The sequence below is a fragment of the Terrapene carolina genome, unplaced genomic scaffold, assembly GCF_002925995.2.
Source record: "Terrapene carolina triunguis isolate 2854851 unplaced genomic scaffold, T_m_triunguis-2.0 Scaffold120, whole genome shotgun sequence".
In the NCBI taxonomy this organism is placed as follows: domain Eukaryota; kingdom Metazoa; phylum Chordata; order Testudines; family Emydidae; genus Terrapene; species Terrapene triunguis.
Window position 1 is genome coordinate 8,611,148 of NW_020664471.1, and position 7,979 is coordinate 8,619,126.

A 7,979-nucleotide genomic window follows, 5' to 3' on the forward strand; every position below is an offset into this window, starting at 1 on the left:
TTACCCTGGCGAGCCGCGTGCCGAACGTCGCCGACCCCTGGACTAAACCAATATCTACTTGTGTCAAAAGAACAACTCTCCTGAATGAATTAGCCTAACACACACTTCAATACCAAACACTACAACTTCACACTTTAAACATATGTACTGCAATTACTTGTGATCCCTGAAGCATCCTATAAGAACTGATGCACAACCTGAGTGTTATCATTAATGAGACAGATAGAACTGACACAAACCACCTGAAACACATGTAAATCAAGTTGCTCAGGTATTACGGTGATGAAGGTGGGATAAGAACCTTTACAAAATAGAACAGAATTTTAGCACATTAAAAAGCAGGATTGTCAAACAGCAGCCAGACAAACTGAAGCACCTGCAGCGTGTACCTCTGGTTTTGGGTGTGAATATTAGGTCATGTTGTTTGCTGGACAATAATTCTAAAAGGAAATTTTAGGCTCATAATGAAAGCTTTTAGGGTTTAACAAGCATTTCACCTCAGATATATTACGTGCCATCTAAGGTGTCAAGAAAAGTTCAGGATAGCTGTGAAGGAATCCTGCCAAAATTCATGCCTGAACACATTTAATAACAAAATATGTGTACACAACAAGCGTGTCTGACAGATCAGTTTTCTACACAATACATGATGTTTTGAAGATATATTAGATGCTGATAGATCTACCTTTTAAAACTTGTGGTACAGACTTAAAGAGAAAACAAGTGACAAATGCTTCATAACCACAATAATACATTCAAACAGCTTCTTCCATATAAAAACCTTGGAAGCAAATTACTTCTTTTAAACAGACAAGACATGGATATTTTAAGATAATTGCAGGGAGTCTCATTAGCTTTCAAGTGTTCCTTTAGTGAAAAGTAAAAGCAATTTACTTTAGTTCTGGATATCTACTCTCTTCTCCTTCAGCTTCATATTTGCTACTTGTTGAAACAAGCAATGTACTCTCAGCTCAGGAGGTACAGCCTGGTTTATTAAAAACAGTATGTTGTCTGTCTACTTAAAACAAATTAATGGTGCTGATAAACACGACTGCCCCAGAGGCCTGTACCCAAGTGGAGCCTCACGGACAGCAATGGGGGTCTGTGCAAGTGCAGGGATCTACCTGCATTGTGCTCTTTGCAGGAACAGAGGCTAAGAACCAGATTATGAATGGTCCTTGTGCAGGCGCATAGGGACCTGCAAGAAGCCCCTACAGCCCCTTGTGTGACTATGTAAAGTTTTCTCCTAGTAACAGTTCCTGCTTTTTTTCCTCCCTGATTTTCAGTTTTATATTTAATGGTTTAGGCCCCAATGCAGTAAAGATTTACATGTGCTTAACTTTACTTGCTGTGAGTAGTCTCTCTGAAGTTAAAGGAACTACTCATAATGCATAAAGCTAAGCATGAGAATAATTTTGTGCAGGATCGAGACCTTGTTTTATAAGTAACGTGTTTAATGAGACTATTAACATGAGATTCAGACTGGACACTGGTTCACTATGGCACACTCAGAATATAATGAGATACGACTCATTGTATGCAAAATTCAGTTTTATATTTCCAACTGGAATAATTAATTTTAGGCAACAAAACTTTATACATGATCTAAGAATAGTGAAAGCAGCATAGGGAAAAGATTAACATACACAGCACTCCTAGGAAATTAACAAGATGATCTTGCAAGCATATTTTCTCAAGAAAAGCCATTTAAAATGACATGAAATTAAAGTAAATCAATCCAGAAAGAATAACAGAATGTTCACCTGCAAGTAATCCCTTGAGACTGGCCAATGCTCAAAAAAATAATAAAAATCTGCCTCACAAATTACCCAGTGTTTAACTTGAAGTCCATTTGTTAATTTTGTAAACACGGCTGTTTCCATTTCACATTGACATGGTATTGACAATATGAGACTAATCCTGCCAGAAAGGAAGTATCAGGTTTCAAGCAGCTTCAGGACGCTTCTTAAGTCTATCTTCACCTGAAGGGCTTTGGCAAAAAGTTACTGACAGAAGGAAATACTATGCAACACAGGCCTTAGGTGAATGAAGTCTGTCTGATATTTTCAATTAATTATTTGGGAATTTACACAGTATGGGTCTGTTTTATGTACACTGAAATCTTCCTGTAGTGACCTTAGAGTGAAATTCATTTATACTGAAGTGAACTGTAAATCCCCTCCAAAGTGCTTTCATTTGCAGTGCATTGTGCAAATTTCAGTCCCAGGTTAAAGTGAATCTCTGCTTGTAGTTCCAAATCGTAGTTCGCATGCAGCCAACGGGCAAAAACATCCACTGACTTCGGTAGGACCAGGATTTGACCCACAGTGAATTTGTGCAGACTAGGTTCTGAGAGAGTTGTCCAACATCTTTAGCAGAGTGATTCTACTGTTTGCCATGGCCTTGTTATTGTTCATCTGTATCTTTTTGTCGGTATGAATTTAATCACCGGCTCCCTTATGCGGCATAGTTAATATGCTGGCTACACCAGAAGTGTCCTTCATAATGTAGACACGCTGGCTCAGGAACAATGCTGCAGGTCACAACATCATGCATTCCTTATTTTAAGCTAAATGGCTCCAAATAGGAGGCTTGATGCCATAACTTTTAAACAGCTTTCCTGCTGAAGGATTATGTTCAGTTGCACAGGATCTGAGAAAAGAAATTCCAAATATGATACCGGAAACCATAGGCCTATATCATATTAATAATACAGACAGGAAGGCACCCTAGGAAACTGGTCCTGAGTCTATATTAAATAAAGGAGAATCTGGCTTTCTGCCTAAGTGCTGGCAAATTCTGTCAGGCCATTTTAAATTACAAATAGAAACAATGTCACACTGGTTGATTATAGACCATGTTTCTGGTTACCTTTTGAGACACTGTGTTTGCATGTTAATTTTGGAGATGAAAATAAAGAATTTTTTGTCTTAAAAATTTACTGTAGTTTAACTGATCAATGGCTTTTTAATTGTTAATCCACATTTACCAGACACTGATGACTTCTCCAAGCTGCAGACCTGCTCCCACAAGGTGCAGAGCACCCTCAATTCCCACGGCTCAGAAGACACTAAGCACTTTGTGTGTGGTGTATTGAGGGCTGTATTGAAATTGAAAGCTATTGTTTTAAGAGTCAGGGAGTGTGCGGTCTCCAGGTCCTGCTTGAAGGGAAGATGGTTCTGTAGCAAAACATGCAAATCACTGTGGAAAGAGCCAGCTTAAAGTAAGGTGCGGAAAGCTGTCCTTCACTGCCTTAAGGAGCAGCCTGTTTTCTCTGTCTTTGTTTTTGGGTTCTTGTGAGTTATCATTCTGAATTCTAAGAAATAAAATAGAGGTATCTTGCTACTTTCCAGCAAGGGTATCTTTGTTATTTCTTTCTGTATATACTGTGAACATAAAATCATGTGCCCAATCCTGCAGTCTTTACTGAGGCAAAACTCCCACTAATTTCAAAAGGAACAGTTCCTGGGGGGAGGAATGAAAGTGTGGGCTTTGTGGAACCTGGAAGCCCACAGAAATCCATTTTCTGCCAATCCCTCAGTGTTGCTGGGGCAGTCCATGCTACAGAAACGTGGGGTTAGATTTTATATGTAATCAGGCTCTTTAAAAAGAGTTTACTGGAGGATGGAGACCATCTAGCAACAATCTCAGGGTGTTACTAGATCCACAGAAGCTCTTAGATTCCCAGCTGACAAACTTTTATCATTTTCAAATGGACCAGGCATTATTACTTTTTCTATCTAATGCAGACCTCACACCATAGTCAACTATGCCTTTAACACCTCCAGACAGGACTACTGGAATGCGCTCTTCTTGGGTTATCCTTCAAGGCCTCTGAGAAGCTTCATCTAATGCAGAGTGAGCCCTCAACTCTTTTAACTGGTGATGTATTCATGCCATAAAAATGCTTCATGCTCCCAGCTGGTTTCTGGATAAAATTTGAGGCACTAGATTTTTAGTTCTATTCACCACATTATGACACAACCCAGTTTTTACCTTCTTACTTGCTTTATTTGTACCTCAGGTATATCTGGAATGAAGGGCTAATCTTAAACCTTTATAGTCTGAGGTAGGTTTGTGGTATTTATTTCAACTTAATATACAACATAGAATGTTTTGATTATATTTGACAATCAATTTGCAAAAATTTATAGTTCCTTGCCTAATATGCTTTCATGATGTATTTGTCCTTAATTTGTGGATTTTATGGAGAGTTTATGGAGGTTGATTTCCCGCTTCTCTCTCCAGTTACATTTCTTTATTAATTTGTGTGCATGAGAGAGAGAGAATATGAGAATTTAATAGTTGTAAAAGTTGCTAAATTAACTTCCCTGGAAAATGAAGTCCTCTATATATCCACATAACAAGTATAGTGAGGCAGTAGGCCCAGTAACCTGACAATGTGTATTCAACCCTGGCCTGACGGGCCAGCCTGTAGGATTCAGAGGAAGCTTCAGTCCCCATGCCCAATCTGGACAAAACCTTCCAACTACACATGTTCCACAGGAATCCATATGAAGGCATCTAAATATCAGCACCAAGAGAGGAAGGATCATCCTGGGCGCAAGCCTGGGATTCAGGAGAGCCAGGTTCAATTCCCTGCTCTGCTACAGGCTTCTTTGTGACCATGGGCAAATTACTTAGGCCTGGTCTACACTACGAGTTTAGGTCGACTTTAGCCACGTTAAATCGAATTAAGCCTGGACACGTTCACACGACGAAGCCCTTTCTTTCGACTTAAAGGGCCCTTTAAACCGGTTTCTTAACACCACCTCCGACGAGGGGATTAGCGATAAAATCGGCCTTAGGGGGTCGGAATTGGGTGTGTGTGGACGGAATTCGACGTTATTGGCCTCCGGGAGCTATCCCACAGTGCTTCATTGTGACCGCTCTGGACAGCACTCTCAACTCAGATGCACTGGCCAGGTAGACAGGAAAAGCCCCGCGAACATTTGAATTTCATTTCCTGTTTGCTCAGCGTGGAGAGCACAGGTCGCTCATCAGCACAGGTAGCCGTGATGGAGTCCCAGGATCGCAAAAGAGCTCCAGCATGGACAGAACGGGAGGTTCGGGATCTGATCGCCATATGGGGAGATGAATCAGTGCTGGCCGAACTCCGAAGCAGTAAACGAAATGGCAAAATATTAGAAAAGGTCTCCAGGGCCATGAAGGACAGAGGCCATAACAGGGACGCACAGCAGTGCCGCGTGAAAATTAAGGAGCTAAGGCAAGCCTACCACAAAGCCAGAGAGGCAAACGGAAGGTCCGGGGCTGAGCCGCAAACATGCCGCTTCTACGCGGAGCTGCATGCCATTCTAGGGGGTGCAGCCACCACTACCCCAACCGTGTGCTATGACTACATGCTTTGGCATGTCCTGGCTCTGCATATACTCCAGGACAATGTGCGTGGTGTTCATAGTGCTCATAATTGCCGCGGTGATGTGAGCGGGCTCCATGATCCCAGTGCTAGCTATGGCGTCTGGTCTGAAAAAAGGCACGAAAGTAGTATCTGACGGACCAGGGGAAGAAGGGAGGGAGGGAGGGAGGGAGGGGCGAGTGACGACATGGCGTACAGGTACAAGGAATTAAAATCAAGAAAGGTGGCTTTGCATCAGGGAGAAACACAAACAACTGTCACACAGAATGCCCCCCCCCCAAAGATTGAACTCAAAAGCCAGGGTTTAACAGGAGGGAGGGAGGGGGGAAGCAAATGAATACAGAATAAATCTATTTTTTACATCTTAAGACGACGGTGCAGCATGACTGATAGCCCTTGGCATTTTCTGGGTGCTTGGCAGCAAATACTGGGCGCTTGGCAGTAAGCCTTCAGGTCTATTGCACCATCTGATACCCACTGCAGTATGACAACGATGGATACCAGTCGTAATATACTATCTACTGCCCAAAAGGCAAGGGGTTGCTGCTGTGTAGCAATCTAGCCCCACGTCTGCCAGCCCCATGTCTGCCAGCACCCAGATCGCCATCGGCCTCTTCTGGGTGCTTAGCAGACAATACTGGGCACTTGGCAGAAAATAGCATACTACGACTCTGCTAACGTGCAATGAGCCAACAGGGCACGTGGCAGAAAATGGCATACTACGACTGATAACCATCATTGTCTGCCCGGGTGCCCATGATCGACAGCCACTGCAGTACGACGACGACGGTTACCAGTCGTAATAAACCATCTTCTACCAAAAGGCAAGGGGCTGGTGCAATGCAGCCCTACGGCTGCCAGCCCCACAGCTGCCCGCACCCAGATCGCCAATGAAGGCTACCAGTCATGCTGCACCGTCTACCGCCAAAAGGCAGTTAGCTGCTGCTGCTGTGTAGCAATGCAGTCCCACGTCTGCCGGCACCTAGATGACATATGGTGACGGTGAGCTGAGCTGAGCGGGCTCCATGCTTGCCGTGGTATGTTGTCTGCACAGGTAACCCAGGTAAAAAGGCGCGAATCTATTGTCTGCCGTTGCTGTGACGTAGGGGGAGGGACCTGACGACATGTACCCAGAACCCCCCGCGGCACTGTTTTGCATCATCCGGGCATTGGGATCTCAACCCATAATTCCAATGGGCGGCGGAGACTGCGGGAACTGTGGGATAGCTACCCATAGTGCAATGCGCCGGAAGTCGACGCTAGCCTCGGTACTGTGGACGCGGTCCGCCGAACTAATGCACTTAGAGCATTTTATGTGGGGACACACACAATCGGCTGTATACAACCGATTTCTATAAAGCCGGCTTCTATTAATTCGATCTAATTTCGTAGTGTAGACATACCCTTAGTCTCTCTATGCCTCAGTTCTCCCATATGTAAAATGGGGATGACTGTACTTCCCTGCCTCACAAGGGTGTTGTGAGACTAAATACATTAAAGATTCTGAGGGGCTCAGATGCTACAGTGATGGAGCCCCTATAAGTATCCTCGATAGGAGATGGGTAGAAAAGAACAAAGAGGCAGGGAGTGACCCTTGTGGAACCCCAAATAGAGGAAAGATCCTGGTACATATCCAGCACCTGTTAGCTCATTAATTTCAGAGATACTGCCAACTCCCATTGAAGCCAACGGGGGCACTTGGAACTACAAAGCATCTCCAAAATCAGTTCAACTAAATTCTGGCAGTCGTGTTTGAAATTTTTGCCTCTGGAGCGTGTGCTGAAATTGCCAACATGGGTATAAAGGGACCACAACACAAGAACGAACCTGGGCCTATATCTAGATCCAAATTTTGAATTTGAATTTTATGGAAAAAACAGAGTTGAATAGAAAATAATAACCCTTCTATAGGTTTTTTAAAATGGTGAGAGCTCAGCTTTAATTTGTCAGTAATTCGTTTTTGTGATGGAGCAGGAATATAAGAAGGTTTAGGGTTAGGGGCTGACTTAGAACAACGCTTCCTTAGCTCTCGTCCCCTAACGCCCCTACTCTACTTGCGTTACATTGATGACATCGTCATCATCTGGACCCATGGAAAAGAAGCCCTTGAGGAATTCCACCATGATTTCAACAATTTCCATCCCACCATCAACCTCAGCCTGGACCAATCCACACAAGCGGTCCATTTCCTGGACACTACTGTGCTAATAAGTGATGATCACATAAAAACCACCCTATACCGGAAACCTCCTGACCGCTATACTTACCTACATGCCTCCAGCTTCCATCCAGGACACACCACACGATCCATTGTCTACAGCAGTGGTTCCCAAACTTGTTCCACCACTTGTGCAGGGAAAGCCCCTGGCGGGCCAGGCCGGTTTGTGTACCTGCCGCATCCGCAGGTTCGGCCGATCGCGGCTCCCAGTGGCCGCGGTTCGCTGCTCCAGGCCAATGGGAGCTGCGGGAAGTGGCGGCATGGCAGGTACACAAACCATCCCGTCCCATCAGGGGCTTTCCCTGCACAAGCAGCGGAACAAGTTTGGGAACCACTGGTCTACAGCCAAGCTCTAAGATACAACCGCATTTGCTCCAATCCCTC